This window comes from Lissotriton vulgaris, chromosome 7 (genome assembly GCF_964263255.1).
Source record: "Lissotriton vulgaris chromosome 7, aLisVul1.2, whole genome shotgun sequence".
In the NCBI taxonomy this organism is placed as follows: Eukaryota; Metazoa; Chordata; class Amphibia; order Caudata; family Salamandridae; genus Lissotriton; species Lissotriton vulgaris.
Genome location: NC_141695.1, coordinates 288,024,212 through 288,052,128, shown reverse-complemented (window position 1 = coordinate 288,052,128; position 27,917 = coordinate 288,024,212).

Below are 27,917 nucleotides of genomic sequence, written 5' to 3'. Positions count from 1 at the left end.
CTCCTAGAGCCTTCAATGTTTTGATACCTAACAGATTTTCTGGACATGATTTCGTAAGTAACAGGTCTGTAACACGTGATAATGGACCCACAGCCAGGGGAACGGGTTTCGATACCTCATTTACAATAGGCTGTCCTGAAAAACCAAGGGAAACATTCTGTGAGCCTGAGAGGGGTGCCCCTGGGACTTCATCATGGCTGATTGTAGTGCGGCTTGCCCCTGTGTCAATTAAAAATTTTCTGTCTTCTCCCAATACTTGACTGTGTACATAAGGACCCTCTTGATCTACAGGAATCTCAATAAGAGGCAAGCCAACCTCCCTCTCTAGGCTGTTTCATGTGTATCGTTGATAATCGAGGTAAGCGGACTGGGCATACTGGTACATCTGTTGTGAAACTTGCTGAGTCGCGGCAATGGGCTGTGGCTGTGATACCGCTACTGTCTGTGCTGCATGTGGTGAAGCATGCGTATGCTGTGCATTCTGCATGGGCTGTACATTCTGTGAAGTCTGTTGCTGGGCATGATCTTGTCTAGGCGGATGCGGTCTTTCTTTAGTTTTACCTGTTGCTATGTTATGTTTCAGAACTGGGCATTCATGTACGTAGTGACCTGGCTGCTTGCAATAGTTGCATGTCCCTTTAACGGGAGCTGCGGCGTGACCTGTCTGGGTCGTACCCTTTCTGTGGCCGTCGGTTGGAACCGACTGGGCTACTAGCATTTTCATTTTCGTGCCTTTCATACGTTTCTGTTCCTGATCCTGTTCTTCTCTAATTCTGTTCTGATGGTATTGTAACATTTGTAACATCTGTGATGGCGTATTTGCTTGCCATGTACTCTCAACCTTGTATACACGGTTTTTGACTGCTAACAGGGAATTCTCCACTAACTTTGATACAAAAAGATGTTTAAGACCACTATTAATAATGAAACATTTCTCGAATCTTGAATAGAAGTCACTAGTATCTTCATCGGGCTTCTGTTTACATGCTGAGATTGCGTCCCAGTCTTCCTTTCTAGTTGTCAGTAATCTTGGCAGAACCTGTACTATCAAACCTGGTAATGCTTTAGTTTTCTCCCCAAGGCCTAGCCCTGGGGTACGTTTTTCCTCCTCGTCTTCTATTTCTGCCCATACAATCTTTTTCTCTCCCACCTCCCATTCTTTTTCCTTGAGTTTCTCGTAGATGCCCGTGGGCAGCAGTACCTTTAACATTTTCATGATATCTTCATATGTGTAATCCCCCATCAGTAACATGTCTTTAAGTTCTCTGTGAAAACCTGCAGGGTCTTTATCATGACACGGTACTAGTTTCTTCATTTCTAACAGTTCTAACTTGGTCAGAGGCGTGTGTACATACACACGTTTCAAGTTATGATCGGTACCCATAACTGGATGTACTTCTCGTAAGGGGTTCTGACTTTCTGTCAGGGTCTGACTAACGTGCCTGCCTAGAATTGGACTACATCTCCCAGAATGCCTAGTATGAAGGGGGAGGGCCTCGGAAGGCATATATTCTCTTGGACGCCATCTACTGGTGCTTGTGATTTGTCTTGTTGAGCCTATGGATGCGGACGCCCTGTCCCCGCGGAGTTCCAGGGAAGGTGTGGTTCGTTTTGTTCTGTGGCTGCAGAGCAAGCTGTAGTGTTCCACGTATCGACAGGTACCGGCTGGTACTGTCAAGAGGTTCTTACCGCAAGACGCGTGAGACGCCAGGATTGCCCCCTCCGCGTTCTTGCGATCCTGCTTCTATTTTGTTTAGGTGAGTGAACAGGAGACGCTAGGATTTCCCCCTCACTGTCACTCACGGGACGCGGATTTATCTGTGCCACAAACACCGGCTGGTGTTGTAATCCATAGGTAGCGGGGGAGACGCGGGATTTCACCCTCCACGCTTATCTATAATTTAACGTTGTTTCTCGGCTGAGAACACTAAACGGGAGACGCAGGATTGCCCCCTCCTGTTCCAGGGACTTTATTTTTTTTGTTCTTTCCTTTTCATCAGCGTATGCTGATGCATCTTACAAGAAGCGGCTGGGAGAGACTGTTATCTATCCAGACGCCTCTTGAGAACCCCATGTTCAGTCACGATTTCCACAGGCTACTGGTGAGTGAATGAGGGTGATACAGGTGGGGGGTTGTTGTGTGTGTTTTTATCAGGAATTAGACGGGCTGTAACGAACTGTTCTTTCATTTAGTCTGAGGAAGATTCCATCAGAGGGAAGGGTCTATTTTCCTGAGAGTTATCAGGTGAGGATTCACAACAGCACTTGTAACAAGGTTAAGGAGTTAGAGTACAAGGAACTAACGTGTCCTTCCTTGTCATTACAGGTCCTTTTCCCAGCTGTTCCTTCCCCTTCCCTGGATTTCCCTCGCCTGATTGCTTTTACACTCTGGAGATACTCAGTCAGAGTGTGGAGACGTCAGGAGGTGGACCCCTATTGAGCATCTTTCCGATCCTGAGGACTAGCAGCCGTGACAGAATCACAAGCCCAAGAAATTGCTCCTCCTGGTCGGAAACTTGCTCAAACCATGGCGACAATGGACGATGTGCTCCAGGCCCTGGTATTGGTCCAACGGGAACTAGCGACATCGAAGGCAGAGACTACTGCCTTAAAAGAAAGGTTGGATCGGCAACAGGCCAATCCTTTCGATGCTGCTACCAGTGGACGCGCTATCCAAGTAACCGTTCCCCCCCCGATACCTTTAGCCAGCCCAGAAAGATATTCAGGTGACCCTCAAAAAATCCAAGCTTTCCTGACACAAGTCACCTTGCATTTTTCGTGTCGACCAGCGTCGTTCCCTAACAATATGTCTCGAGTGGCTTTCGCCATCTCTTATCTATCCGGAGATGCGGCGAACTGGGCGGTCCCTTTCGTCAGGAACGATGACCCTATCCTGAATGATTGGACGGCCTTTCGCCGTGAGTTTGAACGGGTGTTTGATCGCAGGGCGACAACCCTGAGTGCAGACAGAGAGCTGCTGGGTCTTAGACAGGGAAAGAAAGATCTAGTCACATACATGACTACCTTCAACCGTCTGGTGGCCGAAACAGCATGGCCCGAAGAAAAAAGGATGGCGCTGTACTACCAAGGCCTGTCAGACGAGTTGAAGGATGTAATAGCTCAGATTGACCCTCAACCGGCAACCTGTGTCGATCTAATTAACCTCACGCTCCGCTTGGATCATCGTCTAGGCGAGCGAGGAGGTGACCGTAGGAGACATGATGGCCCTTCAGGGTCTATGGGACAAGGACCTCCATCCGGCCCTCGACCTAGCGATAGCCCGCCTGAGCCAATGGATGTTGGCGCCATCAGGCCCCCACTTACCAGAGCAGAAAGAGAAACCCGCCGCACACAGGGCCTGTGCATGTATTGCGGGAAGAAGGGGCACTACGTTAAGGAGTGTCCCTCTAAGCCCAAGAGATCCAAGACCTTTTTCTCGGGTAAGAAAGTGGCTCTCACCACAACTGAGTCCGAGAGAAACGTCGAAGAAGCTCCTTCAGTTCAAGGCCGGGAAACTAAGGAATGGAGACTGACATCGTTAGCCTCGGTTGAGAACGAAGCCCCGATCACTCATGTAGCCTTGCCCACTTCTCTGTTGTCTCAGGGAAAGACACATGCGGTGTGGAGCATGGTGGATTCGGGGGCAACAGGGAATTTTGTGGACGACGGTTTGGTGCGTCGTTTAGGGTTGGGAAGAGTGTCCGTCGACAACCCGGAGACCGTGTTGGCGGTGGATGGCACCCCCCTCAAATCAGGTCCCATCATTGAGCGTACGGAGGAACTGGTATTGATATTGGAAAACAGTGCTCTTTCCCATGTCGAGAGCATAGTATTAAACATAATCGAAGCTCCGCAGTACGAACTGATATTGGGTATTCCGTGGTTGGAGAAACACAATCCTTCTATTGACTGGAGAGAGAAAACGTTGGCTTTTCGGTCTGTTGAGTGCCAGAACTTGTGTTTGCATACATCCACAGCACATACTGTGGCATTAGCTCAGACAATGTACGTCGCTACCGCGGCGGAAAAGCTAACTGTCTTGCCCAAAGAGTATCACGAGTACAGTGAGGTGTTCAGTGAGAGTCAGGCCGAGGTGTTACCCCCACATCGGGAGTATGACTGCCGTATAGACCTCGTGGAAGGTGCTGTTATTCCCTCTTGTAGGGTATACGCGTTGTCAGAACCCGAGTCCAAACATTTACAAGAATATCTGGCGCACTTTAGTGCTATCGGCTTTATCAGACCCTCCCGGTCACCAGCAGCGTCCCCTCTGTTCTTTACGTCGAAGGCCAATGGGGAGCTGCGCACCCTCATCGACTATCGCCAGTTGAACAAGCAGACCATACGGAATCGGTATCCTCTTCCGCTCATCCCCGTGCTGTTGGATCAGGTGAGGGAGGCCGTGATCTACACCCGGCTGGATCTTCGTGGGGCCTATCATCTGGTCAGAATACGCAGCGGTGATGAGTGGAAGACGGCCTTCAAAACCCGTTATGGCCTGTTTGAGTATCTGGTAATGCCGTTCGGGCTTTGTAACGCCCCGGCGGCATTCCAATACTTCTTAAATGACGTGTTGAAAGAGTATCTGGACCAGTTTGTCATCGTGTACATTGATGACATTCTGGTCTACTCGGATACACGTCAACAACACGCCAGTCATGTCATCCTGGTGTTGCAAAAACTGCTGGAGCACCGACTCTACTGTAAACTCAGTAAATGTGAGTTTGGTGTGGAGGAGGTGGAGTTCCTAGGGGTTATCCTGACACCGGGAGGGTTTCACATGGCAGAGAGAAAGGTTGATGCAGTGCGTGCCTGGCCAGTACCTACCTGTGTGAAAGAGGTGCAGTGTTTCCTTGGCTTCGCCAACTACTACAGACGTTTCATCTCCCAGTTCTCCTTGTTGGCCTCTCCCATTACCAAACTGCTAAGGAAAGGATGTACATTCCAATGGAACGCTGAAGCCATGGAAGCTTTTGAGGCACTGAAGGAAGCCTTTGTCACTGCCCCAATCTTGACACATCCTCAACTAGATCTGCCCTTTATCGTCGAGGCGGATGCCTCCGATACAGCATTGGGAGCTGTGCTGTCACAAAGAGACAGGGAGACGGGCCAACTACATCCGGTGGCCTTTCTGTCAAAGAAACTGAATGCTGCTGAAGCCAACTACACTATCTCGGAGAAGGAACTGCTGGCCATCAAGCGAGCATTCCAGGAGTGGAGGCACTATTTGTGGGGGTCACAACACCCAGTGACTGTATTTTCCGACCATAAGAACTTGTTGTTCATGAAAACCGCTCGCCACTTGTCCCAGCGTCAAATGCGGTGGATGCTGTTTTTCGCAGAATACAATTTCATCGTTACGTTCCGTCCCGGAACAGAAAACAGAAAAGCTGACTCGCTCTCTCGTCAAGGGGGGGATACGGTGCCAGCAAAGGAACAAACAAGAGCGATAATCGATCCAGAGAAAGTGGTGTGTCTGGTGACAGCTGACCGGTTCATTGAGCAAGTACAAAAAGACAGAAATCAAGGCCAATGGCGATATTGGGCAAGTCAGAACGACATCCGTACCATCCACCATGGAGTGCCCTTGCACGGAGGGAAGTTGTTTTTGCCCTCGCACGAACTGCGTCTCCAGGCGTTCAACTGGTGTCATGGGAACGCTATGGCAGGCCATCCTGGGGTGAGAAAAACAGTTCACCTCGTGAAACGCCATTTTTGGTGGGACACTCTAGTGAAAGACGTGGAGAAATGGATAGGACAGTGTGACACTTGTGCAAGAGCAAAAGGGGACCATGCCATGAGTCGTGGGAAACTCAGACCACTGCCCACTCCGTCACGTCCGTGGCACACCATCAGCCTTGATTTCATCGTGGGGTTGCCCATGGACCAAGGGTACAACGCAATTATGGTAGTTGTGGACAGTCTGACCAAAATGGGGCATTTCGTTCCCTGCAAAAACTTACCTACTGCCAGCCAGACTGTTCAAATGCTTTTGACTCAAGTGGTGCGGATACACGGACTCCCACGGGTGATAATCTCAGATCGGGGGCCGCAGTTTGTGGCCAGGTTCTGGCACATGTGGTGCAAGGCTCTGAAAGTGGAAGACGCTCTGTCTACCAGTTTCCACCCCCAGACAGACGGTCAGACAGAGCGGCTGAACCAAACTCTCAAACAATACCTGAGGTGCTATTCGGAAGAAGCCAGTCATTCTTGGGTTTCTCTTCTCTGGTTGGCGGAGTTATCATACAACAACGCATGGCACAGTGCTATAAATGAATCTCCATTCAAGGCGAATACTGGGTTCCACGCTAACACCTTACCCTTGACAGTACCTAGTGAAGTCCAGAATCAACCCAATGTGGCGGCACATGTAAAGGCGTTGCTGGAGACTCATCGTCAAATCCAAAAGTCTCTGGGTCAAGCAAAAGGCTCCTATAAGAAATGGGCAGACAAACATCGACAGGAGAGTCCTGTGTATCAGATAGGAGACAAGGTCTGGTTGTCTACCAAAAACATTCGGTTCAGGTATCGCAGTGTGTTCCATCCACGATTTATCGGTCCTTATGCTGTCATCAAGAGAATCAACCCAGTGGCGTACAAGCTGAAACTGCCCATGTCTATGCGAATACACCCGGTGTTTCACAGCAGTTTGCTGAAACCAGCTGGTTCGTTGCAACAAAGGGCCGCGCCTCCGGTGCTGAGGGATGGACAGATGGAGTTCGAGGTCCGGCGTATCATAGACTCCAAGTTTCGCCAGGGGAAGCTGTGGTTCCTGGTTTCTTGGAAGGGCTATGGTTCCGAGGATGACTCGTGGGAGCCCTGCTGTGATGTCCACGCTCCGCGCCTGATCCGTTCCTTCTTTGCTCGCAACCCGACGAAGCCGGGCGCTAGGAGGCACAGGGCAGGGGGGCGTACTGTCAGGGTCTGACTAACGTGCCTGCCTAGAATTGGACTACATCTCCCAGAATGCCTAGTATGAAGGGGGAGGGCCTCGGAAGGCATATATTCTCTTGGACGCCATCTACTGGTGCTTGTGATTTGTCTTGTTGAGCCTATGGATGCGGACGCCCTGTCCCCGCGGAGTTCCAGGGAAGGTGTGGTTCGTTTTGTTCTGTGGCTGCAGAGCAAGCTGTAGTGTTCCACGTATCGACAGGTACCGGCTGGTACTGTCAAGAGGTTCTTACCGCAAGACGCGTGAGACGCCAGGATTGCCCCCTCCGCGTTCTTGCGATCCTGCTTCTATTTTGTTTAGGTGAGTGAACAGGAGACGCTAGGATTTCCCCCTCACTGTCACTCACGGGACGCGGATTTATCTGTGCCACAAACACCGGCTGGTGTTGTAATCCATAGGTAGCGGGGGAGACGCGGGATTTCACCCTCCACGCTTATCTATAATTTAACGTTGTTTCTCGGCTGAGAACACTAAACGGGAGACGCAGGATTGCCCCCTCCTGTTCCAGGGACTTTATTTTTTTTGTTCTTTCCTTTTCATCAGCGTATGCTGATGCATCTTACAAGAAGCGGCTGGGAGAGACTGTTATCTATCCAGACGCCTCTTGAGAACCCCATGTTCAGTCACGATTTCCACAGGCTACTGGTGAGTGAATGAGGGTGATACAGGTGGGGGGTTGTTGTGTGTGTTTTTATCAGGAATTAGACGGGCTGTAACGAACTGTTCTTTCATTTAGTCTGAGGAAGATTCCATCAGAGGGAAGGGTCTATTTTCCTGAGAGTTATCAGGTGAGGATTCACAACAGCACTTGTAACAAGGTTAAGGAGTTAGAGTACAAGGAACTAACGTGTCCTTCCTTGTCATTACAGGTCCTTTTCCCAGCTGTTCCTTCCCCTTCCCTGGATTTCCCTCGCCTGATTGCTTTTACACTCTGGAGATACTCAGTCAGAGTGTGGAGACGTCAGGAGGTGGACCCCTATTGAGCATCTTTCCGATCCTGAGGACTAGCAGCCGTGACACTTTCGATGCCATGCAGACGCTCCATATGATACATTTTTCTTTCTGGGGGCGGAGCGGGAACATATTCGGAGCTTATGAAGGTGTTATATCTGTGTCGTTGTTCTAGAATTATTTGTATTAACTTGGTACTTAGGCCTTTCCATCTATCCATGAGTAGTGCTTCTAATGTATCGTGTAAGGGACCTGGATCAGAATGTTGGTTTCTGTATAACGTGAGGAGGTGCTGAATGATGTATACACCTGCTAATTTCTGCTCATCTGGGGAAAGGTTCAGAAATGTCTGCGCTACTGTGTCATCATTGTATATGTTCGGATTGTCAGCCCATAATACTGCTGACCGGGCTAGTTCTTGTTCATCCATAGAATTGAGTACGTGGTACCCTATTCGGTCTCAAAGCCTTTTATCAGTTTCTTGGAACTGATGTTCAGGAGAATTCGGTTTGGTTATGCCAGAGTGAAAAACTCTCTTGCTTTCTGGACGAATGCCTTTCCTAAGGTAAGTTCCCTTACCTACATACGCTATCGTGTCTGTAGTCGTTTCTTGTTCTTCAGGTTCTTCCTCCTCCTCAGAGGAGGCTGTTTCTTTCTCTTTTTCGTGTATTTCTATCACTGCTTTTCTTATTCTCTTGTACATACTGGCTATGCAACCCCCTTTATCATGTTTTCCTTCGGATATATTTTGGCCCCACTTGTTTAGTGCCTCCATTTCATCCTGTTCTGTCTCAGGCCTGTCTCGTTCTCTTATTAGGCAATTTATGAAAAAACGTAATATATATGCTTGAGTGTCAACTTTCTGATGTGCCATGGCATCCTTAATACTGTCTGGGTCTTTCCCAGTCTGAACAAAGTGATATATTCTATCTAGGTGCTCTTTCATTCCTGAGAATAACAGTAGGTAATCTGCAGCATGTCGTAAGCGTAGTGATGCTAAAAACATCCTATCGTCTTTACCGGGTACTGGATCGTATCTGCAAACTTGGAGCGGTTCTTTGAGTATGTCGAGACGGGGTGATTGGAGCATAAAAGGGTTCTGCATATCCCTAAGGTGTAATCTGTGTGTTGGTGGCGGGGTCCGGTAACCCCCGGTCGCACCTCCTGAGGCGGAAGCTTGGACATTATCTCTCTGTGGAGTCTGTATCTGTACTTGAACTTGTCTTTTAGTAGGATCAGGTAGAAGCGGTTTTGGTAGACTAATTTTAGGTGCGGGAAGTGGTGGAGGTGTAGGAACGACAGACTGTCGAACGGGAAAACCTGATTGCGGTAATGGCGGGATATGGTCTGGAGGCGGGTTTCCACCCCCGTCACCGTCAGTAGGCGGGACGCGGACAAGCAGATTAGTGTAAGCGGGTGCTACATCCTCTAGATAGGAATTCAGAAATATGTCTTTAGTGGTCCTGTGAGTTACTTTAGTTGGAACCAATGGTGGCGGCAGATTTTTCGGTATTTCTGAAGTGGCTTCAGGCGAACCCTCGGCCACGAGATACATACCATTTACGAGATTGTTTCGTGCGCGGTCTATTTGCTCTGATTTTACTTGGATCCCTTCAGTAACTAATTCGTTTTCTTGGGCTTTATCTGATTCTTTAAGTCTGTCTTCTCTACGGAGTGCTTTTTCAGCACGCTTATGTGATTCTTTACGCCAAAATTCTATGGCGTCTTTCTGAGATTGTCTGGCTTTCTTTTTCCATAGTGCTTCTTCTACCTTCATGATGCACTCGGCATCCCATGTTCCGGTAACAGGCCATCTGTGTCTCTCGTCTAGATGCTTAGTATAATCGGCCCATAAATCTAGATACAATATGGCATCTAAGCCATGCTTGTGGTACATAAAATTTCCAGGAGTGTCCCTAGGGGGGATAGGAATTTCTTCCTCTAGTATCCCTTTCCTAGTTCCTATCTGCTTTAACTTGTTGAAAAACGGCATCTTGTTTACTTAATACTGAATGCTCAATCCTTGCTACTTAATACTGAATACAGCTAGTTACACAAGAACACAATAATGCACATTAAAAACAGTCACACTCATACCACGACATTAATCACATGAAAAGACATTTGAGACATATATGACTACCCCCCTATTCTGGATGTACTGCTAAACAGTACAGATACACTGCTAAGAACAGTGCAAGAACTTGAATAACTGATGTACTGCTAAACAGTACAGATACACTGTCTAAAACAGTGCAGACCGAATTTGTGTACCCAAACCCGTCTTGATACGTCCCAGCAATGGTACTCACCAGGAAGCACGGAAACAGAAGGCCTCGGAAAACTCGACTGGACCGGACTGGACTCGACTCGACTCGACACGTGGATACTTCGGAAACTGGTGGGCCTCTTGACACCTCGGACCTTGCTTCTTTTGGCTAGGCTCTGGTCGGGATCCTCCGCACTCCTCACCGCCTCGTCTGGGTGCTGATTGCAGTCTTCGTCACCTCCGTGGGCCAGAGGGAGATACAGGAAATCCTGCCGGTACGCGTAGTTTCCGTCTAACTGATGGCAGGGGACAGAGTTTGCAACGCACCAACCGGCGCGTGGGGTGGGGGAGGGGTCCCTATTCGGGCGCCAAAATATTGTGGTAAATATTTGATTTACCGTCTTAATTTCTATGCAGGTAAGTACTTAATCAATAATAACTCAATCGGAAAGAAAAAAACAGAGTCCGTGGTGTTAGAGTTCTTAGGGGTTTTATTCCTTAAAAAGGAATGGTTCTAGAACTGGATATCATGTTCCTGCAACCCCAGGGGTTCAGGAAGGGATAGAGCCTTATTTTATTGACAATACATAGCTTATATACTTAAATCGTACAATAGAAACCAATACAGTAGGCGTAACAGCTGAGAGAAACAAGATAACAGCATCCACGTGGTAGTGATACGTAATTAGAAGGCGTGAACTGGGCGTGAACAGAGTGGTGTGTGCTAGAAACGTCACAGGTAGGTGTCACAAGGGGGTGGCAACAAAGCAGAATCTTGTAATGTCAGCAGAAATCTGAGGCCTGGATGCGCACGCAGCTGCATGACGTGTGATTGACGTGAAACTGGAGGGTGCAGGGGACTTGACATTTACACTGACGAATAGAGACAGAAGTCTGGCATGTCAGATCAACTTGTGCTTCTATCATATCTGATATCTGATGTTTGGGAACCATATTATCTGAACGGAAAAGGTCTCTGGGGCAGAAGCTATTCTATACTGACTGTGAGTGCGTGTATAAGCGCCTAAGTGTCTGCATGAGAAGCGTGGGGGCATGGGCCTTCCATGGGAGCATGGTAACAGAGGCTATGAATTACTTGCATGGAGACAGTGAGGCCGGGCCCTTTTGCTCTGCAGCTGGGGGAGATGTTTACTTAAGCTAGTAGGCAGGAATGTATTTTCGAGGAGCGGAACAGATAATTCGAAGGTTGAAGTCAGTCTTGGCAGGCAGCAGGCTGAGCTAAGCGCCGGGAGCCGCACAGAAAGTAAGTCAGAGGTCACGGGTACAGAGGCTGCCTGGGCTGAGGCTCTCGGAGTCAGGAAGCAGAAAAAGAGGCTCGATGGCAGAATTCAGGGCCTACTTTGCCAGAGCTGAAAAACGTGTAAAGTACACCACAAAAAGACGTTGGCATAGCATACTTAGGAACGGACTATTCAACCCATTCAGGGTGGGTCTGAAAAAGGACATGTTAACGTTGGACGCAAATGTATTTGCGTCTTCATAGCTGGCACAGGAGGGAAGTTACATGCACTTTAAGCTGGTACATGGAGACGGTGGGGTACACGCTAGGGAACACAACTTGACCAAAAATTTATATTTCCTCAAATCCATTGGGTACGGACATCCACAAGGAAACACTTTCAAGTATCCCTTACTGTCGTTTTCTTCTTCTTTATCTGGATTGTTGATATGGCAAGATTGTCAATACTCCACTTGGTATGATAGCCCATTGAGATACTCTGCAATCACTGCAATCATCTGTTCCATGCAAAAGTACCAGAACCGTTATTCTAGTTCAGCTAGAACTTTGGACCGAGTCCCCCCCCCGCCCCCCACATAGCTGGCATATCTCCCTGCTGAGACATTGCCCATCTGTAGCAGAACAGAACTGCAGCCCGTTTTTGTAAACATCTGCAAACCATTTATTGTAGACAGTTGATGGGTAGAAGAAGTTCTTGCTCTGACCACTGTCCTCCTGTCACTAGTTTGCCACATTTCGCACCCTAACCCATGCAATTGGCGTTCAGATCTACAACCACATCCTGCAATGTTCAGCATGTGGCTCTGCCATTCTATGTCTGAATATGGCTCAGCGACTACAGTATTCTTCTTTACCAATCGTCATCCAAGTTACACAGTTAAATAAGTGATACATCCTCATTCTGTGCAAGGCTTTATAATTAAGGGACCTTGGAAAATTTGCATGTATGGATAAAGACAAGCAATCCACTATACATGCATTGTATCTCAAGGAGATCACAAGGACTGCTTTAAGCCCCTGCAGCAGTTGTTCTCGACTCTCCGCCAATCAGGCACACGAGAAAGCGGCAGTCCTCACTCTCAACGAAACAGTACTTGCTGTCTACCTCTGTGGCTCTCCTCCAGGTCGTGGTAGGTAAACCAGCAGGGCCAGTAAGTCAATCAAGCAGCAATCCAGTGAACGAAAATAAATGGGGATAACCACTACTCACACATTTTCTCATTACATTTTCTAATTTAGACAATGGTTACTTAAATTGAAGATCCCAAAAATCTCTTTTGCCAGACTCTTTTTCAGGAGTTTGCTGACCCGTCCACCACCCTTAAGTTTCTCAATTATTACTCATTTGAGCTCAGTATCTTTATATCCATGCAGTGACTCACCAAAGGCTCTGTGTCCTTTTTAGGTCGGCATGAGCCAGCGTAAGCGCTGCTCTTGCGATCTGGGATAGGTACTATATGGAGGAGAAGCCCCTCCCACCTTTGTCATTAACTTGTGTCTTTTTCCTTCGTAAATTCTGGCATTTGATTCCTTCATACACTTGTTAGTCCTTTCATGTAGTCATTTGTACCCTACCATGGCTACTGACCCCTTTACTTGGTTGTAACACAGTACATAAACTTTTTCTTTACTAAGCCACTTTTATCGCACACATGCACATAGGTTCCTTGCTCCACCGTCCTCTTCCTTTGATTCTTAGGGGCAGATTTACAAGCCCCTTGTGCCTCTTTTACTCCGCCGTTGCGTCACGTTTGTGATGCAGCGGCGGCGCAAAGCCAGCGGCATGGTGCAGGGTACTTAAAACGTGACGCATCTGAAAAGCCCTGCGCTACATGTAGGCGTTCCTGCGAAGGGGGGGCGTTCGGCGCAGGAACGCCTCTTAAAAGTGGCTGAGTGAAATCTACAAGACTTCACTCAGTCATTTTGCAGGCCATGCTGCGTCAAAACCCTGTGCCTGCTTGAAGCAAGCGTAAGGATTGACGCAGCATTTTAAGGATAGAACACGCCCGCACCTTGCTGGAGCTGCGTCCCACTTGTGACGCAACTCCAGCAATGCGCCGCCTTTACGGCTGCAGATGCTTCACGCATCTGTCCATTTTTGCCCCATGGTGCGCCGCATTGTAAATGCGGCGCATCCATGGTGGCGGAGCCATGACGCACAATAACTGGCGCATTCCTGCTGATATGCAGGGATGCGCCAGTTATTGTAAATCTTCCCCTTAGTGCCCTCAATGTCACTGGCCCCCTCCCTTTATCCCTCTCTTCTCCCATCCAGTTCCTGCCTGCTCTCTATGGCCCGCCTCTCTTTCTCGGCCCCGCCTCTCTCTCCTCTGTCTCTGTAGACTGGGCCGTGCTGACACCCATCCGGCCCTAGCTGGGGATGTTCCTCTGCCACTTGCCACAGCCTGGCCTCTTCCTTTGCTCAAACCTACCGCAGAATGACATGTTTCCTGGTTATTGTGTGCAGGAGAGGTGAGCGGTGGGCGGGAGAGGAGATTACCCAAAGTTCAGGTAAAGCCTGGCCTAGGGTGGAAAGCTGACCCCGCCCCATGAAATGTTAACACTGCAGCAAGCATTGAAGCGCACATACCATGTGGCTTTATCTTGTTGTTTTTCATAGGTTGGCAACTATGTGTTACACCGCACAGCTAGAGCTACACCTCTCTGGAAATGTCTGGACAACTAGGACTTCAGTTTGGGCACTAGAAATACCATAGCACACATATAAGGGGGCCATATTTTGAAGCGCTACAGAACCATTTATAGAGCAGAAAAGCGCCATGAAGCACAATTAAAATAGGGCCCTCTGGTAAGTGTGGAACCAGAGAAAGTTCCTGTGTTACTTCGATGTGGGCACATTAGGGCGGCATTGGGGCAGAGGAGTGGTAGTGGCACGTTAGGGGACAAGTGCTCAACCTGCAACAATTTACTGCGGAGTTTAATGAAAACTACTTTCATTTTCTGCCCCTCACCTCCCTTTGTCCAGCTCCTAAACTGCGATGCCACCAGCGCCGAGGGCAAAACAAAAAACACAGCCCAGGAGTCTGCAAATAATGCCCAGCCGCCTGAGCCCTTCAGCGCACTGCCATGTACTAAATGCCTGGGTTTGCATTGCCGGGGGAAACATAGGATTTCGGCTATCGGCGTGTTAGGGTGATGGGAATGACGTCAGGCCTCAGGATATCGTCAACTTGTCTCAAATCTGCAATACTGTCTTCGTAGGGATAGCTATGTAGGTTCTGCGGGGATGCGTCCCCTGCGGGAGCCAAGACAGCTCCCACAAAGGTCTACAAGATACCGCTCGGTCCAAGTGAAACCAATGTTTTTCGCTTTTGCAAAACACCCACGCCGATATATGCCGAAGGTGACAAGCCCAATAGTATTCCAAAAGATTGGGGCACGCTAGTCCACCTCAGTCATGAAGCATCATTAGGACCTGTTTGAAAAGCGTGGGCGGGATTTCCCCTTATAGTAAAGTCACATTGTAGGGCAAGAATATCAGCCTGAGGTATTGGGGTGGGTAGGGTTTGGAAGAGGTGTAGAATTTTAGGGAGAAGTAACATTTTAATAGTGTTGATACATCCTAAGCAGGCGAGAGGAAGTCCCTTACATCTGTGAAATTCCTCCCAGATGGCCTTCCTATATCTAGGCCAGTTGGACTGAGCCCAAGTCAAGAGTGTAGGGGTCAAGTCTAGGCCCAGATACAGAATCAATAAGTCTGTCCACTGCCCCTGGTCTTTGACACTGAAACTTAGGGATTGCTGCTAGGAATTTGAAGGTAGATTGAAGTTATCTAGTGGGGTTGTAAAAGCTAAATCTGGCTCTGAGGTAATCAGGTCCAGTCTCATAGAGAGCATCATGAACCAATATCAGAGCCTTACATTTAACTCTCTCTGATGGGTAACAAATGGAATCCCTGCTGATGTGAACGGATGTGAGTTCTTCTCAGCAGTTAGCCGAACTGCTATTTGAAGTTTGCCCATTAAGTACTTCGGTATGCCCAGATATAGTGCATTACTGTAGTCTATTCTAGATGTTACTAGTGCCCTAGTGACTATTTTCTCTGCGGAGAAGGAAAGCAGAGGCAAACATTTTTGAGGGCCTTCTTAATCCTGAAACAGACGCCTACCAACCTTATTAATTGAGGACAGAGCTATAGTCTATTGTCAAAAGTTATTCCCAAGTTTTTTACTCAGACTTTCTGGGGTCCTGGTGGGAGGCATCGTCTTGCCAAAAAGGTTGCCAGAAATTTGGTGGCTATGTCCCAAAGAGGAGGATTTCAATTTTTTCCTCATTACATTTAAGTTGAGCTTTTGGCTAACCAGTGAAAAACTGTGGTTAGACAGGTTTTAATGTGTGTTCCCTTCAGCTCAGATCTTTGCTCCAAGAGAAGAGAAGTTGTGTGTCGTCCGCATAGGAGATCACTTTTGCTCCCAATTCTTCTGCTAGATAAGCCAGGGGCATGAGATATAGGTTGAAGTGTGTTGGACTCAAGGCCGAGCACTGGGGATGCCTGTATCTACCTGGTCTGGCTGAGCAGGTAGGAGTTTAAACTTGTTGGCTTCTGTCTGCTAAAAATGATGATAGCTAGTCCAATGCCTGCCCTGTCACTCCAATGGCCGGAGACAGTCTAGCAGCAGCATATGGGTACCGCATCAAAGGCTGCTGATAGGTCCAGCATGATCAGTGCAGCCACTTCCCTCCCCATCCAGGAATCCTTTAATATATTCTGATACCACAGCTAGTGCAGTTTCTGTTCATTAAAGGGCCCTCAAGCCTGATTGACTTGGGTGAAGCAACTTGTTTACTTCCAAGGAGTTTGACAGCTGTATATTCACCTGCTTCTCTAGTATTTTAGATAAAGCTGGTTGCAAGGAGATAGGCCTGTAGTTGGCCAAGATAGCAGGGTCCGCTTCTGGCAGGATCATCCCCTGTTTCCATGCACTAGGAACTGTAGCTGTCCTTATTTAGGCATTTAAAATCCAGTTAGTTACCGGATTGATGGTGTCCGTCCCAAAGACAAACCTTTAGGGGGCACGGGTACCCGATTTGATGGCTTTAAGAGCCCTCAAGGAGCAGTCCAGCGGGATTGTTCCAAAGATGCTCAACTTTGTCCTAGCCGTTGAGGTCTTCCTAGTATGCTGTATAATCCCAGAGTCAACCTCTGGTAAATGTCCTACTACTAGGCTGGCATGAATGCTTGAGATCTTGTGGAGAAGTGTGGCTCAATGTTTAGAGCGGCAGACCCTGCTGCAGAGGTCTGGCCCGGACCAGGGTTCAATTCCTGCCTCAGGCGGGTCTTGGGCTAAATTTCCCCGGACCTGACAATTCTCGCCTCAGTGCCTATTCTAATCATGGGTCCCATGCTGCAACTCTGGGCAATAGCTTGCTTAATCTCCACAACGTCCCCAACAGCACCAGAATGCCTGGTCTCACCTTGGGAGGCCCAGGAGTGGGCACTTCACATGGAAAGGCCAGGATGGGTTCCAGAGCGGTATGTGTACAGCGCTGTGATACCCCTTGGGGTCATTGTGCGCTATATAAGCATTACAACATCTTGTTAGTAAAAAAGCTCACCAGCTTTTCACACAAGCCGACCAAGGCTGCCAGCGATTAAACTCAAGCTGACGGGTTCATGAAACTCTTAACTATGGAGAAAAAATCTTGATCTGTTTCCTGCCTTTCCAATGTACTCCTCGAAGTAGGCTAGTTTAGCTTTGGTTACAGCCGCATAGTATACCTTTTGTGCTAGTTTGAAAGTCTCTGTACCAGCTGAGTTATAAGTCTTTCTCCTTTTATGTTCTAGTGCCAACCATTTCTCTATTTTGGGGGCAGCTGAGAACCATGGACTGGAGGGGCATTTCTGTGAACTCTGCTCAAAAGAGCAGGAGCCACTTCTTCGGTAGCATTTCTGATCTAGTTATCATGTTTTGTGACATTCTCATTCAGTATGCCCAATAAATCTGGGATGTATTGTTTTAGGACATTCAAAAATTCAAGCAAATCTATTTTATTAAAAGCTCTCCCATAATGGGTCAGACCACTCAGGGATGGGTCCAGTTTTACCGGCGGCTGCGTGGAAAATCTGATTAAATTGTGATCTGACCAAGTCACTGTTTGCGGATCGTCCATTTGTACTGCCACATTGAAGCATACTTGGTCCATTATGTGACCCTTTTGATGTGTTGGTTTCACAACATATAGATTTAAACTAAGCAGGTTCATTTTTTCTTAAAAAGCCAAGGCTTCCGAAACGTCTGGTTTATCTAGGTGTATGTTAAAGTCCCCTAAGATCAAGAAGTGTGAGTATCTTAGAGCTAAATGTGTTATGGCTTCATCAACTGAATTCAGAAAGAGCCATCGGTAACCGGTGGCCTATTGGTTAGAACTTTGGCTACTGAATGTTGGTAAGATAGAGAAATACATAGGCCCATGTCTTCTGCACCCAGCAGGTCATTAACCTCTATGCTTTTGACATCATTATACTAGGCTAAATATGTTTAGTTTGCTGCTAGGTTTAACTTGGGAAAAACCTTCTGTGCACACCATACACCATATTCGGTCTTATTCTCTAATACTGGATGATAGTATTGTTAGACCGGACACTCTTCGGTGGTAGTCCCTCATACCTTTTGCCTTCACTCCTACTTTTTCAGACCTAATTTATTTGGCTTTAGGACTCTGGGCACTTTATCTTTGGTAGCCAGTGCTACAGTGTTTGTGCTCTACCCTTAAAACATGGTAAAATTGGCCTACACTTGATTGAAACATTTAATTTACATGGAAGTTTCTAGTATATCATACTACATATACCAGGGCCTGGTAATTAAATGCTAGTAGTGGGCTTGCTTTTTCAAAAAAGGGGGAACGATTCAGGGACGGAAAATAGAGGCTGGAATCCGATAAACAGTGCAATTGAATGTTGCCTCTATGACCATAAGTTCATAGGTGAAGATTCTTTGCCTACGTTTCTGTTCAGTTTATAAACTTAATGTCTTATATCTACTCACATTTGTGGGTCACCAAGCAAAACATCAATAGGTCAAATAATACTCAATATTCGATTTAGACATTTCATCAATGTGAATTTACTTCAAAATCACCTTTTTTGTTTTGTAACACGATTGAAATACATTCGAATGTATTTCAATCGTGTTACAAAACATAAAAAAATACAAAACAGTGACAACAGGGTGTCCTCTGGACACCCCTGCACCCTTGAAATTATTCTCAATTTGCGATTAGCAAATTGCGAATCGAAAATTGAGAATAAATTCCCATTCCTTCCTATGGGCCAAGAGGCCCATAGAAATGAATGGGAAAGTATTCCTTAATTGCGAATTCGCAATTTGCAAATTCGCAATTAAGGAATATCAAGAAATCTCTAAAACATTGCGATTTACTTGATACATACCAATTAGCGATTCTGAAATAGCGATTTCTTAAAAATCAATATTACGGAATCGCTAATTGGTATCTTGATACATATGGCCCAATATGCATTATCTGGCCGTGCTGGACCAGGGTAAAGTCACCAGTTCAGGCCACCTGCGATGGAGTGCAGGTTGGAGACAGGGACCAGGTTTGCCCCTCAAAAGATGCAGCAGAAGGAGCTGCTGTCGATGTGGGCCACAAGGAGTTGATTGGGGCAAGGAGTAGGTCAGGTATTGCAGACAACAGTTGCTGAAGCACGTAGAGCAGTAATCGCAGACGACTGCCATCTGAAAAAAAGTGAAGATCCAACTGGAGCTTTGCATTAGTGGTTGTTGTGGGTAGTCATTTCTCAGTGCAAAGAGGCCACTTCACTGTCACAAGAAGCCCAAAACTTGTGTATCTTGAATTTTTCTTCAGGAGTACTCTTTGATGCCAGCAATGGGCCAAGGACCTGGGGGCCACCTCTTTGGGCTTAGCACTCATTCCAGCAGAGGCCAGAAGCAGGTCTCAGGCACGCCCAGTTGGAGCTGGTTTACTGGGCAGATGCAGGGTGGCCTCTGGAAGTTTGTTGTGTTCCTGTAGTGCAAATTGGTCAGCCAACTGATCCTTGGTTCAAGGCAAGCATGTACAATCTTCATTCTTCAGACAGCAGGACAGTCCTTCTGATCTTCCACAGGTCCAGGAGTGGCTGAGGAGAGATTCTAAAGGTGCCACTTTCATCCCCATTGCCAGCCTGTAGTAGGGCATGCACCCTTTATCTAACCTTATACCTTTTCTAAGTTTGGCTCCAAAGTGTCTGGAATAAAATTGTTTAGGGACGTCTAGGTGTGAGCTGCATTTGTCAATGGCAGGGCAGGTAGACCTTAACAGTCAGGAAGAGGGTGAGCAAGCCCTGGGACTACCCCTTTGAAGTTCTGGAAAGCAGAGAACAACTCCCTAGGAAATCCTGCTCAGGAGAGCAATACCCTGCCCTCAAGACCATTTTATCTCCAGGTCTGAAAGAAATACACAAAACACCACAGGAGAGCCACTCACAGTCATGTGACAATGGACACTGGCAGAAAGGCACATTTGGTTTACATATAAAAATGCTAACTTTCTATAAGTGCCATTTTCAAAATTCTAACTTAAATCTGACTTTAAAATTAAAGAGAGTTTTAAATTACAATTCATTGGAATGTAAACTGCATATTTCTATCTGGTCCCAACCTGATGTTATCACTTATTAGGTGTAATACAGTAGCCCAATGTTAGCCTGTTGGATAAATAGCCTTATTGCAGTAAAAAACAACTTTAGTAGTTTCTCCCTATCAGTACATGTAATCAGGCAACCGCACATGTCCTACTCTTTAAATACCATGTACCCACCAAATGACTCTTAAGGCTCCACCATACGGGCGACTTATATGTATTAAAAAGGAAGGTTTAGACCTGGCAAACGATTTGTTTACCAAATAAGAAATGTTGCTGAAGTTTCAAAGGCTGATGGGCCCTTTCACTTGGCAGTGCACCCTGGGCCTGGTGGTCTATCCGGTCACCATCTTGGACCAACAGATTTGTTTTGCCAAGATGAAATGGCAGTTTAAAAATCCAATACTGGCTACAGTGGCAGTCTGAGATATGTTTAAAAATTCTACTTTAGTAGATGGCACAATGAGTGCTGCACCCCACTAAAAGCATTTAATTTACATGCATTGAGTACATATTGTTGTATTCCATTCTGTGCTTCACTCTCCCTTTATCCTTGTACTTCCCTTCCTATGTTCCATTCAGAATTGTTTTGGTTCTTACTGCCTGGGGATTCTTAGGGATCCTTGGGAGTGTAATGTTCTGTTAAGATCAGTTACAGCTCTGCATCTGTTCGTGGTGGTTGTGTAAGCTGTCTCCTTGGAATAAACTGAATTAACCATCAAGAAGCCTCTTTCTGTTTACTACATATTCTGGCGACGAGGATGGGATACCAAGCCTGAAGCTCTACAGGACCCGTTTTATTCTTCATTTATTTTTTTTTTCTTCAAAAAAAAAAAGAAAATCCAGTTTGGAGACAGCGTTCACCGTTTGCAGTGTGGATCCTCTTAAGGTACTTTTCAAAATTTTTTATGTGTTAAATTATAACACCAGCGGCAGTATTTCTTACTTGACGTGCCTTGATTGCACCTGCGGCTGTTTCTCTGTGTTTTGTGCATCTAAATTTGAGAATTCGAGCGATCCGCGCTCACATTCTGGAGAACTTCATCTCACATTTACTTTGGTCTGTCTCCGTGTGAAATTCCCCTTCTGCTAGTGTTTTCGTGGAATTATTGGTATTTTCTACGACCTTTTTGCTGAAGTGCATCTTTCAAAAGCACACGAGACTCACCTGTATCTTCGCGTGCGCTCCACTCGCTGCCGGAATCCTTTCACCATTCTCCTGGATCAGACGCGTCATCCTCACACGCTGCCTTCGTGTGTACCTGCGTCATTAGACAGCGTCCTTCTACGTACAGCGTTGCGTTCCAGCGGCCATCTTAAATCGTCATGGCAACAGACTCCGATCCGAGTCCCGTTTTTTTTTAATTCTTTGTAACGCTACAACTATTTATGTAATTTAACCGCACCACATCGATATTTACCACAGTTATTTGTGTATCTTTGATCATTGTGTTTTATAATCTATTTCCTGATTGCGGTTTCATTTACGAGGGAATTGTTTTGAACATCTTTATTCACAGAGAAGGTACCCCAAACTTTGATGCTATTGTTATATACTATGTTTTTTTTGACAACTTATCCAGCCAAATAACTGTGACTTTTATTTCTATTTTCCTTTCCTAAGACCTTTTGATTTAGAAAAAGAATGCATAGTGTGTGTGGATGCGAGCAATGTTGGCTTAGGTTCAGTCTTAATGCAAAAAGACAAAGGTGAAGAGTACGTTGTGTCATATGCTTCAAGAACCTTGCGGGGCGCTGAGTTTAATTACTCCACAATTGAAAAAGAGTTACTAGCTTGCACCTGGGCCTCTGAACATTTTAGGCAATTTCTTTGGGGAACCAGGTTCTGTTTAAGAACCGACCATAAGCCTCTAATCAATATGCTGGCAGCTGGTGGTGGCAGGACCTTAACAGCGCGCCTAGCACGTCTTGCAGCCAAATTGCAAGAATTTCAATGTACTGTTGAATATGTCCCTGGGCGGTTAAATGTGCACGCCGACTGCATGTCCAGGTTGCCTTTAGTAAATTCTATTTTTTCTGTTAGTTGGTACAATGATTCTGATGTTGTTTCTAATATCGATGATGTCAACGATTGTGGTCCGGCTGGTGTTTCTTCTAGCATCTCTGAAATTGAGTGGAGGGAAGCTATGGCGAATGATTCTGACCTTGCTTCCTTAACCAGGCACTTACAATATGGTTGGCCTCATGAGCGATACTTATCTGGGGACATTCTTTCCTTTTTCAAGGTAAATGACGAACTCATGTTTGACCAAGGTTTTGTGTTTCGTAGCGACAAAATCATTCCCCCCCACTTCTTTGAGAGAAAGAATTATTTCCATGGCCCATGAAGGCCATATGGGCATGTCTGGCACCAAAAGACGCATACGCGAGTTCTACTGGTGGCCTGGTGTAGACAGAATGGTTGACAAATGGGTTCGCTCATGTTCCCCTTGTGACAAAAGTGACAAGACCGTTAAACCCTTGTCTGTTGCCACTTCTCCTATTGAATTCGTCTCTTGCCCCTGGAAGAAATTGGGCATTGACATAATTGGACCTCTTAACTTGTCTTCCCAGCAAAATGTGTTTGGTCTGGTCCTTATCGATTATTTTTCTAAGTGGCCAGAATTAAAAATTGTCGACAAAGTTGGCTCCACTCAAATTATTCAATTTCTTGATGAGGTTTTCTGCAGGGAAGGAATTCCCGCGGAGATAGTGTCGGATAATGGTCCGCAATTTATAAGCAAAGAATTTTCGTCATTTATCCAGAGGTGCGGGATCGTGCACAAAAGGGTGTCGAACTATAATCCACAAGCCAATGGTCAGACGGAACACTTTAACCGTGTCATCAAAGAGTCCATTCAGCTGGCTGTTAAAAGCAATCTAGACTGGAAAAAAACTCTGCGTTCCACCTTACTGTCTTACCGCACCTCACCCAACTCTGTTACAGGGTTTTCACCCTTTGAATTGCTTAGAGGCAGAAAGCCTGGTTCCAAACTTTTGCCTTGGTGGATGAAAGTTAAGATACCGGTTGATCCTTCTGTAGATCCTGCTTGTGTTAAGGACAGAGTTTTGAAATATCAGGAAAGAATGAAAGCCAATTTTCTGTCCACTAAAAGCTCTGGTCAGAAAGTCAGGGTGGGTGATTTTGTCCGCGTGAAATTAGGCAGAGCTTTTGACAATAAGTGGAATAAGTGGTCAGACCCTTGCAAGGTTATTGAAGTATTTTCAAAGGCTGTGAGAGTTGAGGATGGGAAAATTTGGAATTTTAGAAGGATTTCTCTATGTAAAGGTTCAAATTCTTCTAATGCAGAACCCTACTCTGCACCATCCTCTTCCAATGATTGTTCCACTGCTAAGCCTTTGTGTGATCAAAATGATGCATCTTTTTCTCCTTTGTTTAACTCTTTTGACTCTGAGAACCAGTCTGTTGATCGTGTTGTCCCTGTGCCTGGTAATTGCAGTCCATCCATGCCCGACAATAGCAACTTGATCACTGAACCACCTTCTAGCCATGTCAATGACCCTGTTAGTGAAAATGTTCCCATACCTTGTCATGTGATTTCTAATGATGATACTTCTTCTCTTAGGAAAAGCATTCGTGTAAAACATACTCCTGTAAAGTTGCATGATTACTACCTTTAAGTTTTTTTTTGTTGTTTTTTGTTTTTTAAGGGGGAAGGTGTGTTGTATTCCATTCTGTGCTTCACTCTCCCTTTATCCTTGTACTTCCCTTCCTATGTTCCATTCAGAATTGTTTTGGTTCTTACTGCCTGGGGATTCTTAGGGATCCTTGGGAGTGTAATGTTCTGTTAAGATCAGTTACAGCTCTGCATCTGTTCGTGGTGGTTGTGTAAGCTGTCTCCTTGGAATAAACTGAATTAACCATCAAGAAGCCTCTTTCTGTTTACTACACATATACTACCATATACTAGGGACTTTCATGTAAATTAAATGTACCAATAAAATGTAGGCCAATTTTACCACTGTTTTGTAGGTGTAAAACTCACAGAGACCTAATGCCAACCAAAATGAATTGAGCAAAAACAGGCAAAAAGTCTGGGTGAATACTACACCAAGGATGTCAGGTCTAACACCCACTTTATGGATCTGTGTGAAATTTTCCATGGAAGAGCTAAAGTGAGTGAAAAAAATTTAATTGGGGGATAAATTAAAAAACGTCAACACAAAACATAACTGTCAACAGTGTTATATGCTGATGACACACAAATTGTAGTCTCAGTGTCCAGCAAACCTAACAATATTTCAACCAGATTTCACAACTGCATGCTGGAAGGAGGGAATTGGAAGCACAACAACTGCATCAAGTTGAACTCAGGAAAAAATGAGGTGCTCCTCTTCAGCAATAATGTCTCTTTCTGGTCTCCTGCCTGGTGGGCGCAAGCAATGGGCACTCTTCCAACACCGGTTAAGAAAGAAAGGAATCTAGGTGTCTTTTTTGACACAAACTGTCTTTTGAAAGTCTATTCAATTCTATCGCCTAAGCATTCTTTTACACTCTCAGGACAATTTGTGAAGTTCTTCCATATATTCTAGTCGAACTACAGAAGGCTGGGATTACCACCCTTCTCTTATCGAAAGTAGACTATTACAATGCTCTTTATTTGAACATGCAACAACGACTCTTTAACAAACTCCAGATATTGCAGAATGCAGCAGCTCATATGCTGATTGGGATCCCCGAGTACCAGTCAACCTCACAGGCCTTACAGAAGCTTCACTGGTTACCAATCATAAAGTGTTTTACGTTCAAGGCTGTATTGCCTTCAAAGTACTTCATGATTCTGGCAAAGAGTACATGAAGTGTAGTTTCACTTGGTACGTCCATTACAGGATTCTTCATTCTGCTGTGGCTAAGAATATCATCATACCCAAGAATAGATTGTCCTCCCAGGGCAGTAAAAGTTTTATAACCTGCCCGACCAAACTCTGGAACAGCCTTCCTCCTGACCTGAACTCAATGACACGTTGTCTTCTTTTCAGGAAAGCTTTAAAAACCTGGTCAACTAGTAGGGGCCCCTTCTCATGGCTAAAATCTTTTCAGAGAAGCAGTGCCAAGATACCTTCTGGCATTTGTGCACTTTATAAAAAAAAAAATATATTTTCACATTACTTTGTTACTCGTTATGTTTCATTGAGATTGTTAAGAACATTACAAAATATATACATTTGAATACTTATTTGTACTGACCTAATGTCTCTTGCCATGTAATGACTCCTGATTTAAATGAAGCCATACTGTGAGAAATTACTCCATTTTTGCTGTGGTGTCCCACTTTGTGCACATCTGGATTTGGTGCCTGTAGAACTTTACACTACTAAACGGAAATCAAATGCCTATGCTGCTCCACTGAAACATGCTGCACAGTGGAACTCCCAATTTGGTCTAAATTCATTATGGGTCAATTTTAAATTGTGCCTTGTATGCAACTGTGGTATGGAAAGTGAAATGTCATATGTGGACTGAAATGTACATTTACACCACCCACATGTACAACAAAAATATTTGTTTACCACTGTGCTCTGACAAGGTTGCTGTTTATTTGCTGACTACAGTGACAGACAGCAGAGAAAATGACTTTGTCAAGTAGGAAAAGCCTTTTTTCCTGAATTACATATAAAATATGAGTTATAGGCCACAGGCAGGCACTACATAAGGAGATGAGTGTGACCTCACAGTGATATAAATCCCAGAGGTACTTTCACCATAAAGGCCTAGCTAGACCTTTTAGGCTTATGTTGGATTAAAATCTTTATATTCTTGGAGCTGAGCTGATCTTAGGCCAAAAGGCAGCACTCTGAATTGATAGTGGCTCCTGGCTACAGTGAAGCACAACAACTTCCTGTGTGATGGATGAATGGGAATATATGAATGGGAATATGGAGATAAGTGTACTGTAGGTCTAGAGGGACCATGAAACTTCCTGAATTTAGAAGCAGTAGTAAGTCTTGCAAGGTGACCATACGGAAGTACTGTTTCTTGAGACTGTTGTGAGAATCCTTAGGTCTAAGATAGGCCGCCACTTTCTGAAAGCCTTCCGTACCAAAAAGAACGCTCTCTGCGATGCCGGAACTGGTTCTATTGCCTCTTTTTGTTGCATCTACCACATTTCTAGGCGCAGAAGATGTAGATGCTTTCTTGCCTGTAAACGAGGTGGAGTGGATGGTGGAAGTTGAACAAACTTAAATGTATGGCCAAACTGAACGATGTTCAGCACCCAGTCAGTCAAATTCACTTTATTCGGTTAATTAAAACCATAAAAGCATACTACATAAAAACACATTGAATACTAAAATAGCACAAACACCAACAAGATACAAAAAATACATCTTGATCATCAATGCACAGAGGAACAATTCATATTGTAATTAATCAAAATTCTCAAAAAAATATTAAAAGTGTTCTAATTCATAGCTATCCTTCTCTTTTTCTTTATTCTGTCCGCTGCAGTCAGAAAACTAGATATATTAAAAATTTCCCAGATATAAGTCAGCATTTGTAAGTATATCAGAGCAGGTTTAGCCTGTAAAAAACTTTTGCCCCTTAAAATAGGTCAAATGAACTGATTCCGTATGTGCAATGAGTCCTGAGTGGAAAAATTATCACATGTGCACGCACCCAGGTCCTCGATATTTTTCCATCCCTTTTGTTAAGCAAGAAGTAGATGCAATTGAATAAATCTAAACCTCACTAAAAGGAAACAATGGTGATGATTGTTTACTATGTTTAGATAGGCTTCAATTACACATGAAGTGGATAACAATTAATGTGCCCGCACCAATGGCTTTCTCAATTCCCTGGCCTTCCTATCCGTCTGTGACAACTGCAAATAAGTATTTTTAGACCAGAGCATATCTGCCTTTAAAAGTTTCTCTGGGGAGTTAAATAACTCCTGCCTTCCTAGATGATTGGCCAGCCTTTTCACATAGCTCAACCAGGGGATGCTACTTACATGATCAAGTGCTAGGCAATTGCGAATAATTTCGCGATTCATCCCTAGCTCCGCGTTTATCCAAATTCCTAGCCATTTAACTAGAGGTGCCATACCAATTAGATCTGATACGAAACCTAAGCCGGTTTCTTGATGGATTATATAAGATGTTGACTGTGGCACAGATAGCAGATTTCTTAGGAATTTGTTTTCCACTATTTGGATATCCCTAAGTTCTCTGTATTCACATAGGTCATAGCCATAATTTGCTATGGCAATGCATTGGCCCTATATATATTTAACATTGCGTGCATTGGCTTTGCCCCTAATCTACGTGCAAAGTCAAGGACAGCCACGGTAGATCTGGCCATTAGATTTCCTTTTGCTTTAATTTGTGGTACCCACGTACCCCTTTCATCAAATAAAACTCCTAGGTATGTGAATGACGTCACCCCTGATATTACATTTTCTTAAGAATAATGGATTTTAGGTTTTCTGGGCTTTAAAGCCATAATCATTGTGTGAGATTTAGAAAAATTAACATCAATGTCCAGTGATTTCATAAAATCGGCAAAGGTGGTTAAAAGATGTTGTAGGCTTCTGGCAAAACAGTATGTGAAGAGATTCTTTCTGCTGGTTGTACTTCAGTCCTGGGTGGTGCAGGGAGGTTGATTTATTGCGCTGGCCTCGAACAGCTCAGCCCCGGACTCATATTCATACCTCACTTTCCCCTTTTGGGTAGTTGTACTCACACTGAAGCTTCTTCATTTGGCTTGTCCTGAGGTCCCTACACAGGACCTTCAACTTTTCAGGTTTATCGACCTCCCTGCACCAGCCGGGACGGAAGTGCAACCAGCAGAGAGAATCACTTCACATCCTATCTTGCCAGAAACCCTGAAGAAGTAGTGG